The sequence below is a fragment of the Schistocerca serialis genome, chromosome 1 (assembly GCF_023864345.2).
Source record: "Schistocerca serialis cubense isolate TAMUIC-IGC-003099 chromosome 1, iqSchSeri2.2, whole genome shotgun sequence".
Lineage (NCBI taxonomy): Eukaryota > Metazoa > Arthropoda > Insecta > Orthoptera > Acrididae > Schistocerca > Schistocerca serialis.
In genome coordinates, this window is record NC_064638.1 from 262,671,537 (window position 1) to 262,697,518 (window position 25,982).

The following is a 25,982-nucleotide window of genomic DNA, read 5'->3' on the forward strand; positions in this document are numbered from 1 at the left end:
AACATCCCCCAGGCTGTGGCTAAGCCATGTCTCTGCAATATCCTTTCTTCCAGGAGTGCTGTTCTGTCAAGTATGTATAACTCCGAGCTACCCCGGATATTTGTTACAAGCCAAGCAATTACACTCAAAAAAGTGTGTTCAGGTTATGGTTCGCTACAATATTACTCAGATGAAGCATCTGGAGTATGTTTTGTCAGCGTCCAGTTGAAGTCCCCATTTATGAAAATATTGTTCTGTTATACTTTGTTCTTTTATTAATACAACTTCAGTGGCCCCTATTAGTTTGTACTATGTTGGTATCACCCAGCCATCAGCAAAACCAAACTTGCAATATACAGTCAAAATGTCCACGGGTGTGCTGCCGGTCTATAGTGTCCAACGGGCACAATATTTCGGCGATCATACATGTCGCCATCATCAGGTGAACTGACGGACTGAGCTCCTGTGAATCTTGATTAATCAAGAGTAAATCGAGCAAACGTATAGTTGTGACGACCACGGCAGACAGAGCTATCACACCGACGTCATCTCAGACGCCGTCGCAATCTGTTCCACCGCGCGACCGTGGTGCGGGGCGCGGACGGCGGAGGGAGCGCGCCGCGGGCGGAGGGTATTTAAATCGGCCGCTGCCGCGACCGAACCCAGTTCCCTCTGAGCAGCCATAGCGTACGGATCTCCGTGCCGGCATGTTCACAGGAGCTCAGTCCGTCAGTTCACCTGATGATGGCGACATGTATGATCGCCGAAATATTGTGCCCGTTGGACACTATAGACCGGCAGCACACCCGTGGATATTTTGACTATCAAATACGCCGGGAGAAACTCAAGAATCACTTGCAATATACAAGCTAAATAGTATTGACACTAGGACTGAGCATTAAGGTTGGGCATTGTTAAGGGTCTTCTGGTAACTAATGGTATCACCTACAATTACCTGAAATGAGGTGTCAGTCAACACACTGCTAAAAAGTTGTGCTATTCTTCTACAGGGTATTAAGTGGAGCAGCTGACAGACAATATCCTGCCACCACATGGGATCATAAGATGCACACAAAAAATACAACAGAATGAAAGTACTTCATCCACACACTATGGTTAGGTCAGAATCCAGTCTGTTCGATAGGAGTCTTTACAAGGAGCTCAATACATATCCTGTTATACAGCAGCTTTTCAAGTAATTTCTACATCATACTCAGGAGGACAATAGGATGACACCTTTGAGATTTGTTATTGCATTTACCTGGTTGTAAGCAATTGATGATCTATGTCTGTTTCGTAAGTCAAGGAAAGGATCCCGTTTGCAGAATGTTGGAGAAAAACTGGGCTAGTCATGTTTTGGGTATTTACCACAGTGCAGAAGGAATTCTAGATGTATACCATCAAAACCTTGAGCTTTACCTGCTTTAATGTCTTGTAAAATCATTGAAACCACTTCTGGATTGTCTGGGAAATAATAAGGGCTATGATGTGAACATCATGTTTTTCAGTTCTCATTTGACCTGTCTGGTTTGATGTCAGGAAATAGATGGTTCATTTTGTCAAAACTGTGTGTGTGTGTGTGTGTGTGTGTGTGTGTGTGTGTGTGTGTGTGTGTGGGCGCGCGCGCGCTTGCGTGCGCAGCAACTGTATTTGGTTTTAAGAGGTGGTTGTTGCATGTTAGTTTCCACCTCCCAAGTTACAAAACAGAGACCAAGCTCCTCTGCTTTATTATTTGGAGTCAAGGTTTTCAACAACATCCAGCCATTTCTGGCAATGTGTAGTGTCAAGACTATGCAGCAGTACATCTGCTACTTTTTCTTTCCAGTTGAGAGGAAGTCCTACAGTTCCTTATTGCACTCAGACGATTCAGTTATGTACCCCTTCCAGTATTCTCCAAGAACAAACTTCCTTGCTTCATTTATATGGAACCCACAAATCTTCTATAGTTATTGCTCAAGGGAGGAACCCATCTCAAGATCTCATCAAGGTTTTAGAGACGTAAGATCAGTCTGCTTTCTGAAAATTCCAGCGTGTGTGGGGAATGAAATTTACCAATGACATTTGCGTGCCTGCTTCCAGTATTACTGGGCAGTGCTGATGGAGTGGAATGTCAAGGCAGAACTGTCCATGTGATTGTTAACGGCTGGAAGTGGTTGTTTGAAAATATAAAATATATATCAGGATTGTACTCTTGCCTCCATGTAGCTGATCTACAGGTTGATCAGTCCTTGGCATCATAAATTAGGTAAACATTGTGTTGTTCTAACTATGAAATTAAGGCTTCTCACTGCAGTCATTGGATTTATACTTCCATTGCTCATGGTGGCTGTTGAAGTAAACATGTAAACACCTAGCTGAGGTGTGTGCATGAAGGGCTTGAGATGGCCACTGAACTGCTGGAGGTTTGTATATGTTTACCATACGTAAATCTGCAATTTTTATAACACGTTTGTGGATACTGTTAGATATTCCAATTGAGATTAAGAAAGCTTTCTCTGCTGTATTGTGCACACATGTGATGCCCCATAGGTTGGGTGATATGTGGCACCAAGGGGGTCATATACTGGTATTTTATCCCTTGGCTGGAGAGGGTTGCATGTGTTTCTTGGATAGTGATCGTATCAACATTGTTTTTCAGGTAAAGTTTTGATAAATATTGTGATTTAGATCTGCTAATACTCTAGAGGTTAATCTGTAAAATTCTAGTATTCGGTCCAAAAATCTACGTCTTTCGTTCTTAAAGAACCATTGCTGATGATAGGAGCCACAGTGATGTGTTGTGCTAGAACATGAGGGCTGTCTACCAGCCAATGCTGCTTCTTGCTTAGCACCACTCAGGGGTCACATGTGGGCTATTTACAGATTAACCTATGGACATGAAGCAACTGCGATATGTTATATAGAAATGGGCTGAAAAATGCTTTTTTTCATGTCAAAACTAATTTTCTACAAATCTTTATAGCACATGATGTTGTAATTCTCTGGTTCCAGCCATTGTCTTGTGTTCCATTTCACCAGAGGTAACATCGACACACAACTTGCATCACTGTTCGTGTTGACATGTGACTCACTTCTTTTCTAACATCTAGCATCAGCTGTTTAAGCAGTCATTACAAGATTGATGAGCACAAAACTGTTAGCTAGTGTTCATCCTCAATGAAACTAACTGCTACTGTTCATCCTCAATGTTGCAACCGAACCGTACCGAAGTGTACACATAGCCGGAGTCCAAAGACATCCATTTAATGAAAGCATCAGCATATGGTAACTTCCATGCCACTCTGTGTTTATACTGGAAGAGTTTTCTAGAGTAAGGTGCCCCAATGGAAAGATGTTTGAACTAATAAATAGTTGTCTTATGTAATGGGATATTTAAGGCTGCAACCTGTGACTTGTGGGGACCTAGAATGGCAAGGGCAATGGCAACTGGAAAAGACAATTTTTCATGCAGTTGACGACACAGCTGTTTGGTTAAAGTTACATAACAGTGTTACATACCTTTACTGTTTAACACATGCAAGCACTATTAGCAGCTGATTTTCCTGCATTTATGCAAATGGTTTATTCAGTTTGGTGTAAACCCTTATTTAGTAAAACTGAGATGTTCGCAGATAAGACATTGTTTCAATGTGACCAGACCTTAAATTTTCACAAACCGTTGATGGATGATAGAGCTCCTCCTAACTTCAGTACTAACACCCGTCTGGTTATAAATAACAAAATTATGTGACTGGTGGGAAGAAAAGGTTAATGACTTGGTGGACCTACCGAAATGCGAGTTCAGTCTCTTACCACTGCACCATCTCAATCTGTGCATAGTGAAACATTTATTCCTAATACACTCAAGGTAGTGTTTAATTCTTTCTTTACAACATCCTTTCTCACATGAGTTCTAGGTTCCTGGAAGTTTGGAAAGCAAGAAATAGCTACTTGGCAGAATGCAAGTTGTGACAGCAAGTTGTGAGTTAGACTTGGATGGCACAGTATGCAAGAGCATTACATACTAGGGTAGGGAAGGTCAGGCTCCTGGTGTGTCATACAGTGTTAAATTGTCAATATACAGTAATTGTATAGATAAAAAAACAGCAGTGGCAGGAGAACACACACATAAAAAAGGATTTACTTAAGCTTTCGAGGGGAGGAGTGTTCAAAATATAGGAGCAGCTTCTAGAGATGAACGAGTGCTGAATGTTTGGTTAATTTTGCACTAAGGGAGAGGAATGGTAAATGTAAAGAATACAACCAGCAGAAATCAGAGAGAGAGAGAGAGAGAGAGAGAGAGAGAGAGAGAGAGAGAGAGAGAGGGGGGGGGGGTGTGGCAGAAGGAGGTATCAAGGAGAAAGAGAACGTTACTTATGAAAGGCAAAGAAAAAATGGTAAATAAAATTAGAATACAGTAGTGTGTCGATTATCCGAACGTTGGCAACCGAACGACCGCTTAACCGAACTGTGTACTCGCTCGCACCTGTTACTCTCCCACCCTACCGTCCATCATCCCCCTCACTCCCAAACCAAGTTTCCCACAGTAGTTGCTGCACTGTGCCACCGCTGGCAGAACATTGCTTCTAATGGGGCCTTCACAGGGCGCTGCTGACCGGCCAAGCCGCCAGTCGCTGTGTTTCAACAATCAGCACACTTCTGTCGGCTTGGCACTGGCAGTAGAAGTAGCGGCGGTATCAAAGCTGTTCACAGCAACAGCTGCGCCAGCTTAGAGTTGAGGTGTGCTGCTCCTCGCAGTTTGAAGGAGCTCGCCCTCAAGAAGAGCTTCTCACGCTGCAGTCACCTTCTGTTCTCTGTTACGACCACTTGTGTTGCTGCTGCGTGAAGAAGCGAACTTGACTTAGCTGCTCGTTGAACTTGACTTAGCTGCTCGTAAGCGTGTAGGCTTGCTTAGACAGACCAAAATAAAGGATTTTTTTAAACGTTAATTTTGTATGTAAAATGCGTATGTAATATGTATATATTTTTGTTTAATAAACTGTGCCACATACTATATAGTCCTACTGAAGTTGCCTTTGTATGTTACTTTGTAATACTAAAAGAGAGGCCTGTTTTTATGAATGAATTTACTGTACAGTACTTCTTTTTGGCAAATAAACATGTACAGTTCGATTATCCGAACAAACCAGTTTTCCGAACACCCATGTCCCCCAATTACTTCGGATAATCGACTCTCTACTGTACATAAAATTTGAGAAAAGGATGGAGGGAAACTAGAGTTTACCAACTTATTGATGCAGATGTCATTACGAACAGAGATGGAGATCAGAGGGAGAAAGAGGTTATCATCTATCTAGTGAACTATCCCAGCACTGGCCTGGAGTGACAAAGATGACCCAAACATGCTACTTAGCCAGGAATCTGAAACCTGGTACTCTCAAACCTGAGCATGCTGTTTCAACCATTGTACTGCCTCTATTAGTGACATGTTTATGATGTTCAAAGCTAATAATGGGGAGAAATAACAATTCTGGGGTAGAAGGGTAGAAAGGGAGCAGAAGCAAGGCAGGAATCAGTGGCATTTATGTCCGGGGATATGACAGCACCCCCCCCCCCCCCCCCCCCAATAATCTGTTGAAGAAACAGTTCTCATCTGTGGTGTTCAGATAAGCCAGATATAGGGTTGGAGGGAAATGGTTCAGACTGCAAAACAGATGTTAAATTCATAATTTTCTGATGACCTGCAAGTTCTGTAATTGGGTGACACTTATACATGTCACATTTTGGCAGTTACCATCTGGTGAACACCTGGTTGATTGCCTTGTGCAAAAGAATTTCATAGTCTTTGCAATGGAAATAATAGGAAAATCAAGTATTCTTAAAGGTATCTGTATCCTTAGTAGGGTGAAAGGTACCTTGTCACAGGACTGTAGTAGGAAGTGATAGATTGGTGCACAGAGTAGATTTTACTCTTTGGGGATACACACAGACATAACCCATAGTGCAAAGGTTATAGAGAAAAAATAGTGTAAGTGTGAACAAGACGTTTATGTAGGTTGAGTAATGGCACAGTATCACTCTGAGGATGCACATTCAACCTTTGAAGTTATGAGGGAAATGAACTGATATCTAAGTGAAACATGTGATTGGCATGTTCAAGTCTATCATCCACTACAAGAACTTCGCTACTTTGGCATCACACTGAAATGAAAATTATCATATGTAAGGACAACTGAAATCAGTTTTTAAGCTGTCTTACCATGGGTGGTAAATATAGGATTCACCATTATGATCCAGACACGAAAGGGTGAGGATCAGGTGGACACACCAGGAGTCTCCTCTCCTCCACTAAACATATCTGTTACTCACACACAGCAATACCTTAATTGTGTGTGTGTGTGTGTGTGTGTGTGTGTGTGTGTGTGTGTGTGTGTGTGTAACAATAATGTACAGTATTTCAAAATAGTATGAGAAAGCGATATAAAGGAACCGAGATGAAGGAGCACGAAAATTATTGCAGTGGGACCTATTCCACTGTAATTATGTAAAATGTGTCACATCATATTGCAAAACTGTGGTAATATATGTTTTATGTGGAGGAGCTGTAAATTTGGAAAACTTAAAAAGATGTAATTTTATGACTACTGAAACTCACCTCAGCTGTATTATTACACATTTATTTTGTTATGATCTATTTCATTTTTACCATATGTCTGGAAAGCTTAATAGAGGTAATATGAATGAAAATCACCTCAGCTGTATTACTGCAAATCTATTTCATTATGACTAACTTTGCTCTTACAATACCTTCAGGTTGCTGAGATGTGCCAAAATCTTGATACAAATCATCATAATTTTATCCACTGTTTGTAGTGTTTCTTCCATGACTATATTGCTTTCATAATAATGAATAACAACTGCTTTAAGCCACAAATTGTGATTTTAGTAAAATGTACAATGAATTTTGAGCCCTGAGGGCTCATCTTCAGGTGCTTTAACAAAGCACCTGAAGATAAGTCCCCAATGCTCGGAATGCATTGTACTTTTTAATAAAATCACAATTTGTGACTGAAGGGGGTTGTTCTTTATTATTATTATAAATGGTCTGGTTGTAATATACAATGTTAAAGACAAAATCCGAAGATGATAATCACAAACACTCTGCTGAGAAAATAAGATTGAAATTGGTTGTACAACAATAAATGTGTAATAATGAGCTGAGGTGGTTTTCATTACTCACTAATATTAATATCAATCACCTGTGGTGCTCAACATGATCAAGATTGTTTCTTAAGAGATGTCTTTCTCTTTTTTCTGCTCAAAGGTACATACTACTCTCAACAGTTCTTCTCTATGTCAATTAAATGTTAACCTTGAAGAGATCTTATACATTAACACAACTTTTTAAACATTTGATTACTATAAAATCAAGTTTTTCATGGTAGAGCAATATTACAATTTGTTACTATAAATTAGGGAGAAATTGCAAACAGATAACAATACATGATTAATTGGACTAATTAGGAGGAGTGATAAAGAGTAACATAATTTTTTTGTTTTCCTTGAAGTAATCCCTCTCAGATATAACACAGCACTTTTTCCAATCTTGGAAGCACTTCTGGAACTCACTTTTCTTTATGGTGTTTAGCTCCTTCAGTGATTCTGTTTTTATTTCATCAATGGTGGTAAAATGACATATTTTCATGGTGTTCTTCAGCCTCGGGAATAGAAACAAGTCGCAGGGGGCCATGTCCCGTGAACATGCTGGTTGAAGCAACAAAACGGTTTTGTTTTTTGCCAAAAAATCATGACCATGCATTGAAGGGTGAGCAGGAGCATTATTATGATCCAATTTCCATGAGTGGTTTTGGCACAATTACGCAGGAACTCATATTGCTGTATCGGGGAGGGGGGGCCAGGTAAAAAAAAAAAAATAATAAAAAAAACAACAACCTGTGACAAACCTTTACATGTGACTGAACTTGTCCAATTTTACTTAGTCTTGGCTTTTCAGGCAGTTTCCATTGGGGTGACTGGGCCTTAGTTTTGACACCATTCCCATACACCCACGTTTTGTCACTGTTATAACCTTCTTTAGAAGTTCTGGATCATTGTCAACTTCACTTGGCAATCCCTGAGCAATGTCTATGTGATGTTTTTGGTCAAAATTCAACAATTTTGGAACAAACTTTGCTGCAACACATTCCAGGTCTAAACACCTGAAAAATTCCAGAATGAGATTTTTCACTCTGCAGCAGAGTGTGCGCTCATATGAAACTTCCTGGCAGATTAAAACTGTGTGCCGGACCGAGACTAAAACGTGGGACCTTTGCCTTTCACGGGCAAGTGCTCTACCATCTGAGCTACTCAAGCACGACTCACGACCCGTCCTCACAGCTTCAATTCTGCCGGTACCTCGTCTCCTACCGTCCAAACTTCACAGAAGCTCTACTGCGAACCAGTTTGCAGAAGAGCTTGCTACGTTAATACTGCCAATGGCCAAAAGCAATGGGAAATGACAGTCATTATAATTTTTGAAGACATGCAACTCTAGTGTGCAATCTAATGACAATGGTATCCCCATACATAAAATATTCTAGAGAGAGGAAAAAAAAAAAAAAAAAGAATGATCTCTGGGCTAGGACTCCTCAGGAGAATGTTCTCATTGGAAACAACAACAACAACAACATGGATTCAATCTCGGAATGCTATGTCCAGAGAATTTGAAAATAGCAAACAATAGGTTGAAGCTAACAAGGGAACCTCCCCATCGCACCCCCCTCAGATTTAGTTCTAAGTTGACACAGTGGATAGGCCTTGAAAAACTGAACACACATCAATTGAGAAAACAGGAAGAAGTTGTGTGGAACTGTGAAAAAATAACCAAAAATACAAACTGAGTAGTTCATGGGAAGATAGGCAACATCAAGGACGCCGGAAACGCAGGAGCGCCGTGGTAACGTGAGCAGCTGCGGAACGAAAGGTCCTTGGTTCAAATCTTCCATCGAGTGAAAAGTTTAATTTTTTATTTTCAGTTTATGTGACAAACTCTTATGTTTTCATCACTTTCTTGGGAGTGATTATCACATTCACAAGAAAACCTAAATCGGGCAACGTAGAAGAATCTTTTTACCCATTCGCCAAGTGTACAAGTTAGGTGGGTCGACAACATATTCCTGTCATGTGACGCACATGCCGTCACCAGTGTCATATAGAATATATCAGATGTGTTTTCCTGTGGAGGAATCGGTTGACCTATGACCTTGCGATCAAATGTTTTTGGTTCCCATTGGAGAGGCACGTCCTTTCATCTACTAATTGCACGGTTTTGCGATGCGGTCACAAAACACAGACACTAAACTTATTACAGTGAGCAGAGACATCAATGAATGAACGGACAGATAATAACTATGCAAAAATAAAGAAAGTAAAATTTTCACTTGATGGGGAAACTTGAACCAAGGACCTCTCCTTCTGTAGCTCCTCACGCTACCACGAGACCACGGCGCTCGTGTGCTAACTGTCTCCATGATATTGCCTATGTCGCCCATGGGCTACTCAGTTTGTATATTTTGCTTATTTTTTCACAGTTCCACACAACTTCTTCCTGTTTTCTCAATTGATCTGTGTTCAGTTTATCAAGGCCTATCCACTGTGCCAACTTATAACTAAATCTGAGGGGGGTGCGATGGGGAGGTTCCCTTGTAAGTATATGTAATAGGAATTCATGAAGCTCCGAGGATATCAAAGTTGAATGTCTCGTCATATGAAGCAGCTAAGCTATTACGTGAACTTTTATTAACTGTGATTGAGATTTTCTAGGTTTCACTCATCTTCGTATTTGTGAATAGTGGAGACCCAAACTATTAAGTTGCCCCAATGGTATGATTGAGAATTCACTAATACCACTGTCCATTTATAGATAGAACTACATAAACTGTATATTTTATTCTCAGTCAGCATCAGTGGTAATTAAAATGCTTCCCTCCTTTCACACATTTAAGGGTGGCATTTTAACCTACAGGAAAATTAGGGAAATCTTTGGAGAAAAGAGAAGCAGTTATATGAATATTGAGAGCTCAAATAGCAAGCTAACACTAAGAAAATAAGGGAAGGCTGAAAGATGGAAGGTACATAAACAAGGACTATACAAAGGAAACAAACTTCATGACAATATCATGGAAATGGAAGACGAAATGGGAGAAGATGAAGAGGCAGAAGTGACATTGTGAGAAGAATTTGACAGAATACCGAAAGACCTAGACTGAAACAAGGTACCTCACTTGGAGTATATGAGAACACATCAGAATTATTGAGAGGGTGAAGAGGGGGAGTACAAAATGAGAAACACAGCAGAAACTCAGACTAGAACAGGGTTGACTTCGTAAACTGTTTTGCAATCAGGGCCCTCTTTGGATTTCCCTTACTAGCACTAGCTAAGTAGAACTGAGTGGTTGGAAATGCTGTCTGCTACATATCCTATGTAGTTTCCCTCCACCAAATGCTTCCCTTTGGGTCTCTGTCAATTGGTGAGACAGTCTGTGATAAAGGAAAGGGACCCTTGTGGGTGAGCTTCATTTGTACATAACACCTACATGAAACCTTCTGTCCACAGTAATGGCAGACAATTGTTGTGTTCTTTCGAGAGTGCACAACAGCAGTTATTGGAAATTTGTATGTGTTGTATCTAATATCATACTTAACTATCTGACTGTCAATTCTACCGTCAGAAATTTACTGCCATAGGATTTTGTTTTCTTTCAAGTCTGAAGCCTCATTTGATGCAGCTCTCCAAACTAGTCTATCCTGTGCAAGACCCTTCATCTCCATGAAACCACTGCAAACTTCATCCAGAAGAACCTGGTTACTGCAGTCAAGCCATGAGCTCCCTCTACAATTTTAACCACCATACTTCTCTCCATTACCAGGTGGAAGATTTCTCAACACCTCTTATCAGGCAATTTCTCCATTAAGTCAAATAGTGCCAGACACTTTTAATATCATCAATTTGATTCAGAACCTTTTCTTTAGCTTTCTGATTTGTCCACATAACCTTCAGCATTTTTGTGTACCATAATGTTTCAAAAGCTTCTATGCCCCTTTTGACTATATTGTTTATCATCCACATTTCAAATCTATACAAAGCATACTTCAAACAAATACCTTCAGAAAAATTTCCTAAACATTTATATTAAATGTTGAGAATTTTTTCTTGTTCAGAAATGTTTTTCTTGCTATTTTCAGCTTTATTTATATCATCTCTACTTTGCTCATCATCAGTTATTTTGCTACTATTCACTACTTTGGATGACTTATTTCTTAACATATCCTCAGCATTGTCTGACTTAATGTGACTACAATCTGTTACCTTTGTTTTACTTTCATTTACGTTCATATTATAACCTCTTTTCGAGACAACTGATCTCCCAAGTAATTTGCTGTGTTTAACAGATTTACAATGCCACCTGCAAACACCAAAGTTTTAAAGACTAAACAGTACATGGGTGAATGGTCAAATATCAGTGGCCAATGAGCACAATATGGAACAAGTGAACATATTGCCAGGTGCGTTGACGAACTGACTGCTTAGGAGCTGGAGCAGCGCTCCCCTTCCCCCCTCCGTGCTGCTGTTCTGTTGCTGTGTCTGCCATTGAAGTTGGTTCATTGTAGCATCTCCCCTTCTTCTTCTTCTTCTAAATCAAACCAAATGCAGGTCCGCAGGCCTTACTAAGGATCTAGCCACTGTCATGATTGATCAGAGGTTCCCATACTTTAATCTCAATAGATTCCTTAATGACAATTCCAGAAGTTAGATGTTTTTGTCAGAACCTTTGTATGGTTGCAATCCATTCTGTGTAATTCCAATGGCAATGTTCTGTGACTGTTTACTTGTTAGGCTGTTGCAGTCTGCTGTGCTGTTGATGTACTCTGCAATGATCTGACCTATGTATGTCAAACAACATTAGTAGGGTATCTGGCAAGACCCCCAGATTGCCACAGTCCAAGGTTGTCCTTGACATTACCAGTGTGTGTGTTTTCGCTGGAGGGCAGAAGACTGTCTTCACTTAATGTTTCTGGAGAATAAATACAATGGTCACATCCTCCTGCGGTTCTGTTTCTGCTGGCTGCACAGTCAGTGTAGAATGTAGAGTTCTCCGAATTTGCCACTCCATCTAGTCATTCTTCTGGAAGACCATTCTCGGAAGTTCAAGTCCTTGGCTGACTCATTGTCAGAGAGGATGCAATGTTTTCAGCACCTCATACCTCTGTGCTGGGTGGTGGCAGCTGTGTGCGTGCAAGTACAGGTCAATGTGCATCTTCTTACAGTACAAGCTGTATCCCACAGTGCTGTCAACTCTTCCCTCCACAGGCACATCCAGGAAGGGGAACATGTCATCCTCCTCAACTTCCATAGTAAAACTGAGGTTTGGTGTATGGAATTCATAATGTATCTGGAAATTACTGAATTCAGCTTGAAACTTCCATGTGGGTATAAGACGAAGTATGTGGATGCCAAGACATACCTGAAAAGGTTCACCAGTTGTTGCGAACATATATATGGAATGTTTTGAGGAGGAAGCCCTGGAATCAGCCCAATGGAAACCTACCTGTTTTTTTTTTCCATTATGTAGATGACACGTTCATATTATAGCCAAACGGAAGAGATAAGGTAAAGGATTTCCTCATATGCCTCAATTCCATACATAAGAACAGCAAATTTACCGTGGAAGTTGAAATGGATGATGTGCTCCCCTCTCTGGATGTCCTAGTAAAGAGAAGAGCAGACAGCATGCTGGACCACAGAATTTACTGTAAGAAGATGCATAGCAGCCTATACGAATATGTATACAGTTACAACCACCCAAGGCGGAGGGATGGGGCGCTCAAAACATTGGTACGTAGAGATTGCATTCTCTCTGACAATACAAGTCTCAACCAAGAACTTGAACTTCTGAGGTTGGTGTTCCAAAAGAATGACTACAAGGAATGGCAAATGCACAGATGTTTACAACCTTCACTGACTGTACAACTGGAGGGGAGGGGGAGAGAGAGAGAGAGAGAGAGAGAGAGAGAGAGAGAGAGAGAGAGAGAGAGAGAGAGAAAATTAAGTTTGTTCCATTTTGTGCTGCATTTATCCGGAAGGATCGAATGAATTCTCCAGAAACACAAAGTGAAGACAGTCTACTACTCACTAGTGAAAACACGGCCTTTGCCTGATAGTTTCAAGGACAACTTTGGACTACAGAAACCTGGAGTCTTATCGGATATCCTGCCAATGTGGCATGACATATACAGGTTAGAAGGCATGTAATGCTGAACACTGCTGCCAAGAACATCGTGGGCCCCTAACAAGTTGACAGTTGCTGAATATTGTCCATCAGAATTACAGAGAATGGATTACGACCTAACTAAGGTTCTGACACAAGTCACTTAATTTCTGGGACTGTATTGCTAAATAACCTACTGAGATACTAGAAAGGGAACTGGTGCTTTATCATGATAATGGCTACATCTTTACTATGACCTGGGAAGCCATGCTTTGTCTGATTAACCTTCTGCATACCAAGTGGGGTACTGCAAGGCCCCAACGTAACTATTTTATTATTCGTAGCTGTTTCAAATAGTTTGTGATGTTGTTTAACTGTCCCCACTAAACATTAGCAATGTTGAATTTTTTTTAAATATATTTATCTATATAATAAATAATAATTAAAATGTTGACTGGGGTCCTGTTGTGTCCCACGAGGTATTGTGTGTGTGAAGAAAACAAACAAGTATAAATGCACATTATACAAATTACGGAGCTTCAAATGCCAGAGACAGCTTTACCTACCAGCACAAATTGAATGATATGATGATCAATGTACAAACTACCAAGCAGTTGTTAGAAACAGGAGTTTTGTCTAAATTCAGCATTTCACAATGATTTCCAGAAGTGTGTCTTCAACTGTGGAGACACTCATTGTGCTTTACACCTAAAATAGTGAACAAAGTTGTTAAATGCACAAACCAAAGATCAGAGTTTACAGAATGTAACTCACCCTTCATCCAAACATAAATTGTTCCCAATAAATACTACAGAACAATTCAGTTTCATAGCGCTTCTTGTGACAATGGCACACTGAAAGCTAAAAGAGAACCACTTTTTGTGTTATGGTCCATGGACACCATGTACCAAAGAAAAATATTAATAGCTTAATTTTCGATAAAAAGATTTTCTGAACTTCTTTTACATCAGATTGATGGCATGATTACTGGAGAGAAAGAGAGACAAATGGACAAATTTTCTGCATTTAAAGAAATATCTACAACTTATGGACATGAATGCTGTGTACACTATTATTCAAGCAGTCATTTGATAGAGGACGACCAACTGGTAGCTTTTCGTGGAAATGCCCGTTTAGGGTTTACGTGAAGTCCAAATCAGTTAGATATCACATAAAAAATTTGGCCCTTTACAATGTTGAATCTTCATATGCTTTCAACCTGTAGGTATACATAGCAAAAGAACGATCAATGGAAAAGAATCAAGGTGCTAGAGTCGTAATGGACCTTGCATCTCCTTTAGGATATGGATATGGTATTACAACTGACAGCTTTTTTATGGATGTTTCATTTGCATAGGAGCTTTTGAAAAAAGGGCTAACTCTGACTGGTGCTCTTAGAAAAAAAGAACCCCAAAATCCCATCTGAACTTTGACCAATACCACTAAAACCACATTTTCATCTATGTTTGCATTCAAAGAAAATCTAACCATAGTATCATATGTACCTAAAAAGAACAAGGCAGTAATCCCCTGAGTTCTGAACATTATGATGACAACTGAGGCACAGAAAAGGATCAGTTCAGACCCGATATTATTCTACACTACATTACAAAACCAACGGTTCTGTTGATGCACTGAACTAAATGATAAATGAGTATACATGTAATAGGAATAGCAAGTGGTGACCATTTTTGCTATTCTTGAACACAGCTGATACAGCAGTCATAAACACGTACGTTATTTGGACGACAAAAAATCCCGACTGGAAGGCTCTTACACAGAACTGAAAGAGAAAATGTTTGTTAGACCTAGGACAGAACTTCTAAATCCTCATGTGGAGCAAAGAATGCAGAAGCAGAATGGAATGCTCACAAACACATGAACAATAATGAAGGAATTATTGTTTGGTGGAGATGAGCCCAGAGACACAGCAATACAGTTCAATGGAACCTCTACAAGAGACAGCCAGTGTTGGGCATTATAAACTGTGTCCTAGGAAATAAGACCAGAAGTGTAAAACAAAATGTGGTGAGTGTTATTCTTTTGTGCAGAGTGAACATACATGCAGTTATGAAAACAGAGAAAGCATGTAAAAATTGTGTTGATTCGAACTCAAATATCTGTAATTACCAATAGATACACATTTGGCAAAAAGAAAGAAAAAAATTAATAATTAACATGATTAGTTACCAACACACTTGAACGATTTTTTTTTTGGTCATTACATTGTTATAGTAGAAGACTATTCTTCTTCTATTACTGTGTCATTGTACATGATTACATTTTGCTTTGGGGTACTCTGGTGCCCCTCTAGGTATACTATGTTATTTGCTTAGCTCAGTATGAAGAAGATTAAAAAATGCAGCAGAGATGTCGCTAGCACGTGTCCATGGGCACGAACCACAGAAAGAGCGATATCAGTGGGAGGTGGAGGAGACGATGGATGCCTGCCCATGCCAAATTTCTCTTTGATTTTCTACAAAGTTTGCTGAATGTACAGATTGGTAACCTCAGGTAGAGGCTAAAACACTTTTTTAGTCCCTTCTCAATTATTGCTTACTTTTCATGTCATCCAACACTTCTAACTGCAGTCTAATTGCTGTATGAGTTTAGACAAGCTTTTATTTCCAACATTTTATCCATGCTACATGTATAATTTCAAAGAATGGAGTCCAGTCAACACTATCAAAAGCTTTCTCTAAATCTTCTATTACTGTAAACATAGAATTGACTTTCTTCAATCTCCCTTTGAGGATAAGTTGTAGGGTTAATACTGCCTCGTGTGTTTCTAAGTTTCTTTGAAGTCCAAATTGATCTTCCCTGAGGTTGATTTACATAAGTTTTTCCATTCTTCTGCACATAAATTGTGTCAGTACTTTGGAATCATGACTTATTAAAGTGTTGGTTCAGAAGTACTCATATCTTTCAGACCTATCTTTTCAGGAATTTGAATTCTTACATACTTATTTTATTCATAGCTGTCATTTCAAGCAACTGTAGTACATATTTCAGAATAAAATTCAGTCATCAGTAACAAATATATTTTTATTTCACTTTACAATTTTTGATAAAGTAATCTGACATCTTCAGAAGTTTAGTACTGCTTTAGCAGGTGTCATGTCAATACCTTCTTCATAGGAGCATAATGCCATGATATGTCCAAAAGTGTACATCTTGCACAAGAAAAATTTGCTCACAAAGCAGTGGTAGAACACACACATTAATGAGCATTGTAATTAGGCAAGCTTTTGGAGCCAATGGCTCCTTCTTCAGGCAGAAGGGTTGAAGGAGAAGGACGAGGGGTGAAGGAAAATGACTGGAGAGGTCTAGGAAAAGGGGTAGATCTTGGGAAAGTCGCCCAGAACCGCAGGTCAGGGGAGACTTGCTGCACAGGAAGAGAAGGAAAGCCTGATTGTTGGGGACTGCATCGGACGAGATTTGAAAACCTGAGAGCTTAATGGTGGAAGGCAGGGTAATATGCAAGACAGAGATTACTGCTCAAACGTCTTGCATGAGTTACTGAGAGTGAAAAACTAAGTGCTTAGTATGCGACAGAGGTGGGAGGGTGGTGGTGAAAAATTGACGGGTAAGACAATGAAAGATGCAGAAAACTAAAACGAACTGAAGAACAGAGTAGTTACTGGGAAGAAATGATGAGACAGAAGAAATTAACATAAATTAAGGCCAAGTGGTTGGTAAGAACCAAGGACATGATGTAGTGCTAGTTCCCACCCGCGAAGTTCAGAGAAATCGTTGTCTGGGGGAAGAATCCAGATGGTGTGTGTGGTGAAAAAGGCACCAAGGTCAAGACTGTCATATTATAGGGCATGTTCTGCAACAGGATATTGTGTGTTGCCAGTATATACTGTAGTGTTGGCAGAAGAGCCAACACTGTGTGTCTAGAGGAGGCCGAAATGCACGCGTTTAATTACACGCTGACTGGCGTGAGGTCTGGAACAGGACAATATCTTGAGAATTGCAAATAAAGTACGTAGATGATGTAATACTTAACTTTAATCCACAATTGTAGAACATCTCTCGTTACGGTACATGCTTCATAATATTAATTATCAATTGAATACGGCGCCTTGCTAGGTCATAGCAAATGACGTAGCTGAAGGCTATGCTAACTATCATCTCGGCAAATGAGAGCGTATCGGTCAGTGTAGCTTCGCTAACAAAGTCGGCTGTACAACTGGGGCGAGTGCCAGTACGTCTCTCTAGACCTGCTGTGTGGTGGCGCTCGGTCTGCTATCACTGACAGTGGCGACACGCGGGTCCGACATATACTAACGGACCGCGGCCGATTTAAAGGCTACCACCTAGCAAGTGTGGTGTCTGGCGGTGACACCACATATACCCTCTTCCTATGCCCATTCATCCTAACTGATAATTTGGTGGTAGTGATGCCGACGTAAAAGACCAAACCATGTTTACATGGTACGTGACGTGTCGTCTCACAGGTGGCTCTCCCTCTGATAGTATACGTTTTGCCAGTCACAGGGCTGCTATAGGTGTTGTAGGAGGATGCATAGGGCAAGTCTTACAGCAGGGATGGTCACATGGGTAGGAGCCATAGGGTAGAGAGGTGGGTGCAAAAGGAGCCTAGGGTCTGACAAGAATATTGTTGAGATTGGGAGGGCGATGAAAAGCTATTCTAGGTATGGTGGGCAAGATTTCAGACATAATGGATCTCATTTCAGGGCAAGATTTTATGAAGTCATGGCCCTGTCAAAGTAGCTGATTAATACATTCCAGATCAGGATAATACTGAGTCACCAGTGGTGTACTCCGAAGCTGTTTATTGGAGGGATCAGCAGTATCAGGATTAGATGTGATGGCCTAGGAAAGCTGCTTTTGAACTAGGCTGGTGGGGTAATTATGTTCAATGAAGGCTGAGCTGAGAATTGTGGTGTATTGCAGTAAAGCATTTGCATCAGAACAAACATGTTTGCTTCAAATTTCAAGGCTGTATGGGAGGGAACGTTTGACATAGAAAGGAGGGCAAGTGTCAAAATGTAAGTACTGTTGTTTGTTGGTAGGTTTAATGTGGATGGAAGTGTGTAGCTGGCCTTCGGTGAGGACAAGATCAACATCAAGGAAAGTGGCATGGGATTTGGAATAGGACCATGTGAAATTTAATTGGGAGAAGTTATTCAGAGAATCCAGGAATCTTAACAGGTCAGTCTCACCACGAGTCCAGGGGTTGAAGACTTATGAAGCCCAGGAAATTCCCCTCCAAGTGACCTGTGAAGAGGTTGGCATAGGAAGGAACCATCCTGGTTCCCATGCGGTACCCCTGACCTGTTTGTATATCTGCCCCTCAAAGCTGAAGTAGTATATATAAAGTTGATTAAGGTGAGTAGGAAGTATGTTGTCATAGGTTTGTAATTAGGTGGGTGCTGATGAGGAAATGTTCAGCAGCAGACAGGCTATGTATGTGGGGGATGTTGGTACAGAGCAAGACGGCATCAATGGTGACAAGCAAGGAGTGTGGTGGATTGGGACGGGCACAGATTTCAGGTGATTTAGGATATGGTTGGTATCTTTGTTATAGAAGGGAGGTCTTCGTACTACAGATTGCAGGTGCTGATCAATTAAGGCAGATATACGTTCGGTGGGTGCTTTGAAGCCAGCAACTGCAGCATGGTCAGTATGATTGGGTTTGTGGATCTTAGGAAGAAGGTAAAAGGTGGGGGTGCATTGTTTGGGTGGGGTGAGAATTCTAGGGATTGAGGAGTTAGTCCTTGTGACGGGCCATAGTTTTAAGGAGGGACTGCAGGTCAGTTTGAATCAGAGGGATGGGATCTTGATGGCAGAAGCTGTATGTAGAGGTGTCAGACAGCTGGTGTAGACCTTCACCAGCATACTCCTTTCAGTCATGTACTACAGCAGTAGATCCTTTGTCTGCTGGGAGAATAAAGATGGAGTCATCAGCTTTTAGGGAATGTAGAGCCTGGAGTTATGCAGAGGACAGGTTAGAGTCATGTGGTACAGACCATGAGGAAGGGTTGTGAAGCAATGCTGGATGTGAGGAATTCTTGGAAGGCTAGTAAGGGATGATTTTGAAGTAGTGGTGGTGGACAAAGTTGGGATCATGCTGTGAACTGTTCGAAGTAGGGTTAGATGTCAGATTTGCTGTCGGAATGGTTTTGGGATTTGGCTGCAAAGTGATACTTCCAAATGACATTATGTGTGAAGGAAAGTAGGTCCCTCACCAAAACAGCATGATAAAATGCAGGTTTAGGGCAACAGCAAACCTGACGTTGAACCCTGCCTTGAACAGTTCAGACCACGGAAGGGGAAGGAAGACGGGTGAAGCAAAAGGCCTGGATAGGTCAAGGAAAGGGGGTGGATTTCAGGAAAGTCACCCAGAACTGCAAGTCAGGGGAGACTTGCAGTACGGGATGAGAAGGGAAGACTGATGGTTGGGGACTGCATCGGACGAGATTTGAAAACCTGAGAGCTTAATGGTAGAAGGCAGGGTAATATGCAAGACAGAGATTACTGCTTAAACATTATGCATGAGTTAATAAGAGTGAAAAGCTATGTGCTTTGTATGCAACAGAGGTGGGAGGGGATGGTGAAAAATAGACAGGTAAGACAATGAAAGAGTGAAGAAAAGGGTAGTTACTGTGAAGAAATCATGAGACAGAAGAAATTAATGTAAATTAAGGCCAGGTGGGTGGCGAGAACCAAGGAAATGATGGAGTGCTACTTCCCACCTGTGGAGTTCTAAGAAGCTGTTGTCTGGGGAAAGAATCCAGATGGCATGTGTGGTGAGTATACATCATCTGCCCATGCCCATTCATCCTAATTGATAATTTGGTGGTAGTCATGCCGATGCAAAAGGCCAAACATTGTTCACATAACAGCTGGTATATGACGTGTTGTCTCACAGGTGGCTCTCCCTTTGATAGTATATGTTTTGCCAGCCACAGGGCTGCTATAGGTGTTGTTGGAGGATGCATAGGGCAAGTCTTGCAGCGGGGATGATCACGGCGGTAGGAGCCATAGGGTAGGGAAATGGGTGCAAAAGGAGTGTAGAGTCTGTCAAGAATATTGTGGAGATATTGCCTGAAGAAGGAGCCACTGGCTCCGAAAGCTTGCCTGATTACAACCCTCTTTTATGTGTGTGTTCTGCCACCGCTCGGTGAGTAGATTTTTTATACATCCAATCCAATTATTTTGCCAAAAATTGATTGTTTTCATTGTTACATCTTGCACATGATTTGACAATTTACACTAACTAAATCACATCTATGTACGTATCGAGCTGTCTTGCTAGGAGCAAATGGCATACATAAAAGCATTCTCCTTGAAGACAGAGCGTATTTCGTCTGTCTCACCCATCTTGCATAACAAGTGGAAAAATTTTTTCAGGGCTTGTTCTTCAAGGATTGCAATATTTCTGTGTGACTGTCATCTACTCCAGTAGCCCTGTTTTTAATTAGGCAGGCTTTCAGTGTTCAAATTCTTCTTGCAGTCTTGTATCTCTGATTTCCTTGTCAACTATTTAATTTTCCTTTTCCATGATATTGTTTTCATGTTTGTTTCTCTTGTATAGGCCCCTTATGTATTCCTTCCACTTTTAAGCCTTCTCTCTTTTATTTATTGCTAGCTTATCATACGAGCTGGTGATATTCATACAGTTTTTTTTTTCCTTTCAAAAGTCTAATTTACACTTCTACATCTCATGGATTTGTCCTCTAGTCATTCCTGCTTTGCCATTTTGCACTTATTTTTTTGAGGTTTCTTTCTTTAATTCAGCCTGCTTCATTTTTAGATTTTCTTCTTTCATAAATTTAATTCAATATCTTGTATCTTGTCCAGGATTCCTGCCATACATTGGGTTTTTGCCCATTTGATCCTCATGTCACTTTATTATTTCACCTCACTAACTTACCCATTAATCTTCTATTGTGTTGTTTTACAATTTCAGTAAATTTCTGCCTAATGGCCCCTTTGCAACTCTCAAAAACTTCTGGTTCTTTCAGTTTCTTCTAGCTCCTATTCCCTACCTTTCTGCAGTTTCTACAGTTTTAATCTGCTGTTCATAACCAAGAAATTGTAGTCAGTCCACACTGCCCAAGAAAATGTTTAGCAGTTTAAAATCTGGTTTCAATATATCTGCCTTATTATTATGCAATCTATCTTAAACCTGGAACATCTGGAATGGAATGTGATACTCACCATATTGTGGAGATGCTGAGTCGCAGATAGGCACAACAAAAAAAAAAACTGTCAGAAAGTAGCTTTTGGCCAACAAGGTCTTTCTGACAGTCTTTTTGTTGTGCCTATCTGCAACTCAGTACCTCTGCTATAATGTGAGTAGCAACTATCCTTTTCATAATACTACCTTAAACCTGATGTCTTGAGGTCTCTCCCGCAAATAAAATAATCTTTCATGACTTTTAAACCAAGTATTAGCAATGCTTACATGGTGCTCACGGCAAAATTCTAACAGACAGCTTCCGCTTTCATTCCATTTCAACAATTCAAGTTGTTCTATTATTTTTATTTGTTGTACTATCAAATTCCAGTCCATCATCATAATTACATTTGCATCTCTCTTAACTATTTGAGTAATTCCTTTCTTCTAACTCTTCACTATCTGCAAAGTTAGTGGACTATCGAACTTTTAACTCTGTGGTGGATGTTGACTTTGTATCTAGCTTGGCTACAATAATGCAGTCACTACAGTGTTCATAGTATTACCTACATTCATATTTTCTTAGTCAATGTTACACTTACTCTTGCATTACCACTATTAGATTTCATGGTGACAATTCTGCACTCACTTGACTAGATATCTAGTAGTTCCTACTACTGCTCTTCACAATTTCCACTATATTCATCTTCAACTTACCCATTTCCCTTTTTAAATTCTCTAATTTATCACCACCATTAAGGGATGCACAATTCCATGCTCCAGCTCACAGAATGCCCGTTTTGTTTTTCTTGTTGATATCCTCTCAAGTAGTTCCTGCTTAGAGATCCAAATGGTGGAAGTATTTCATGTCCAGAATCTTCTACCCATGAGAATGCTATCATTAAACCATACAGTAGAGCTATATGTTCTCAGGAAATATATAATAGTTACAGTTTCCCCTTGCTGTCAGCTGTTCGCAGTACCAACACAGAGAGGCAGTTTTGGCTGGTGTTACAAGGGCCAGGGAATCTTCCAGACATTTGTCCCTGCAACTACTGAAAAGGCTACACCCCTTCAGGAACCACTATGTTAGTCTGTTCTCTCCATAGATACACTTCTGACATGGTTACATCTATGGTTTACCTGTATCAGTGAAGCATGCATCCACCCCACACCCAAGGTCCACAGTTTGTCATCTGATGTTATTATGCCTCAAGGTAGTAGTTTACACGTTCTTCAGAATCCAAAAATAAAAACAAAATTCCTTTTTAGAAGAGAAGCTCACTTGTTAGGCATTTCCCTAGCAGAGAACAGTATGTCCTGATTAGCTAATAAAAATAATTTAGGGTTTTCCCAGATGAAGACATTTCGTTACCTGACTAATGAGACCAATGGAACAGTTACTGTATATGCAAGAGCAACCTGTCCATTATCTCAAAGGGTTGCTCAGGAACAGAAAGCTTTCCAAACCTAGAAATTGACCTAACAAGGAATCTAGTGCAAGTTCATGGTGAGTTCATGACTGATATGTAAAAGGGACTATGTACTGTTCAGTTCTCTTAACTGGAAAAGGAAATCATACATGAAGGTAATAAGCTGTATATAATGGCAGGTCAGAAGTATATATGGACTACACAACTACTACATGGAAATATGCCACCCCCAGTTTACTCAGACTTAATCTCTGCCACAACACTCCAACAATGGCATGCAAATAGGACAACATGTTGCGTCAAGTGCCTCCATTGTCAATTAGTTATTTCTTTGCCATGGATTCCACATGGGATGACATGCAGCAAAACATTTATTTTTATTTGTTTGATGGAGGAGAACTCCGTAATATGCAAATCCCTGTGGTCTACAGCACTGTGCTACTTAAAATTAGTTTTGTAATATCTTTGAGATGACTATACTCATTATGGAATAGCTTTCTGGGATAAAACTAATACTCAAATTAAACACAGAAAACTGCCATTCAAATTGTGTCCCACAACTTTATAAGGGATCACTGCAAGTCCCTATTTCTACATCCACATGGATACTCTGCAAATCACACTTAAGTGAATGGCAGAGGATTCATTGAACCACCTTCATAATAATTCTCTATTATTCCAATCTCGAACAGTGCACGGAAAAAACAAACACCTATATCTTTCCGTGCAAGCTCTGATTTCCCTTATTTTATGATGATAATCATTTTTCCCTACATAGGTTGGCGTCAACAAAATGTTTTTGCAATTGGAGGAGAAAGTTGGTGACTGAAACTTCATGAGAAGATCCCGTCACAACAAGAAATAGCTTTGTTTTAATGATGTCCACCCCAAATCCTGTATCGTTTCCATAACATTCCCTTCCCTATTTCTCGATAATACAAAACATGCTGCTCTTCTTTGAACTTTCTCTACTTTTTCAATGTACTCTGTTAATCCTATCTGGTATGGATCCCACACCATGCAGCAGTGCTCCAAAAGAGGACAGACAAGCACAGAGTAGGCAGTCTCTTTAGTAGATCTGTTGCATCTCCTAAGTGTTCTGCCAATAAAATGCAGTCTTTGGTTCGCCTTCAGCACAATATTTTTTATATGTTCTTTCCAATTTAAGTAACTCATAATTGTAATTCCTATGTATTCAGTTGAATTTATGACCTTTAGATTTAAATGATTTATTGTGTAACCGAAGTTTAATGGGTTAAAAAAGTTGTGTGTGCTTACATTATAGTACTACACATATATAAATGAGAGTTAATGACAAGAGATAATCTTGGGGACCTGCAAATTAATAGCAATTACCATAGCTACAACACAAACACACCGTGTGTACCTCCATTTTGAGTCAGTGAAAACAACCCACAGTCCAAGATAGGTGAGCCGATTTGGTGTCATTCCAGGATGCCCTGGGACTCTAAAAAAAAAATTCCCTGTGTTTTCCTGGTTTCCCTGGCAATTTTTTTTTCCAGGATCATATTGTGGGTTTTTTCCTTATCTATTTTGATTGATTTTGTGACAAAATTTGCAAAAATGCTTAAAATAAAGCATCATCTACTTCAGTAAAAAATACATTTTTCACAAAAAGATCCACAGAGACTACAGGATAAAATTCAAATACAATTTTACAAAACAATTATGGAAGGACTAATTTGATAAGAACACATACAAGAACATTAACTGGAGTCACAAGCGCATAGTTTTTTGTGATACAACCACTACTTCAATCTGAAAAATCTTTGTCAAGGTTTTTCATGGGATCTGTGGTTTTTTTCTTTCTTTTTTTTTTTTTAGGTCCATTAGCTTTCCTCAACTCTCTTTCATCCTTTTATCACTTGCTATTGAGGATTTCTAAGCTGCACTTTTCTCTGCTACTTTTTCACTGTAACTACCACATGTTTCTGGAAGCTGTGTATTAACTGCTTAGTGAAGGTTACAGATCAGACACCTTCAGCAACATTGACTGTACTGTAAACAGTATGAAGTACTATGTGAAAATTTTTGTCTGGGATGGTCAGAAAAACCTCTTTTCAAGGCTGACATTGGCATGGGAGACTATGTAAGCAGCATATTTGATAAATTTCTTTACAAGTGCTCTTATCCCAAGCCCAGTGACCATCCTCCAGAACTGATTGATGGGATGACGATCCCATCAAGGATCTCCTTTACTGGCCTGATCTCTGAAAGGTTTAGGAACTTATGGGCAACAGCATTAACCTCATGACCACCAAAGCGATTTAAGGTAGTGAGAAGAATATGGCAGAATTTTGGATACTGTTCATAAATGTGAGGCACTCATTCCGAGCTGCCAGGATATCTTTCTTTGATATGTCACACTGACCCACAACGTCTTTTTATTATGTACTCATTATCCCCTATCTATGGTGGCAACAGGTTTATGCTGTCATTCAGATCTATTTTGAAACTAGTTTGTTTCAACAAAACTTTGGATTTTAAAAGATCTCATTCAGTCACTGACATAGACTGAACGGAAATATGGATGAAAGGAGCTAAGGGGCAACTGATGGAAATGTAGTCAGAAATGGATCAACCTGAACAGCAAAAGTCTCAAAAAAGGCGAGATGTGCTCTCAGCATCTTGACACTTAAATACTCACGCACTACTTGGTTGCTAAGACTCTTAGAATTTTGAAGTCTCCACCCTATTCATAATTTCCTCATCACAATTTACACTTATCATTTATGTAGTGCTCCTAGATGTGCAGAACTGGATATATTGTGACTTTTTAAAATTGAGGGTGAGACCATTTGTGGAAAACCAGTCAATGATAATTTTAAGACCTAGTTTTCCATTTCTTCTGTTTCTGTATATACGCTTAGATTATTCACAATACTAGTGTCATATGCCACAAAAAACTAATTCTGTTAGTTGTATATTAGACGGAAGATCATTTACATATATGAGCAACAACAGTGAGCCTAAGATTGAGACTTCGGGAAACCCCATACGTGATTTCTGCCAATCAGAATTACATTTCCAGACTATATTTGCATAATTATTAAGTACAACTTTCCGCATTTTTTTGTTTGTTTGTTAGATATGACATTATCAAATGGTTGGCTATCAGATATATATTTGTATCGTGTTGACTCACAAATACAGATCTTTCGATAGTCAGTTTACAACTAAAAGATAAAG

General features: G+C 39.9%; 1 protein-coding gene across 3 annotated transcripts in view; it reads right to left on the bottom strand.

Moving 5' to 3' along the window:
• LOC126467429 (elongin-B) overlaps window positions 1-25,982 on the bottom strand; it is a 37,612-nt gene that overhangs the window by 8,991 nt on the left and 2,639 nt on the right. The gene's annotated exons all lie outside the window — the stretch shown is intronic.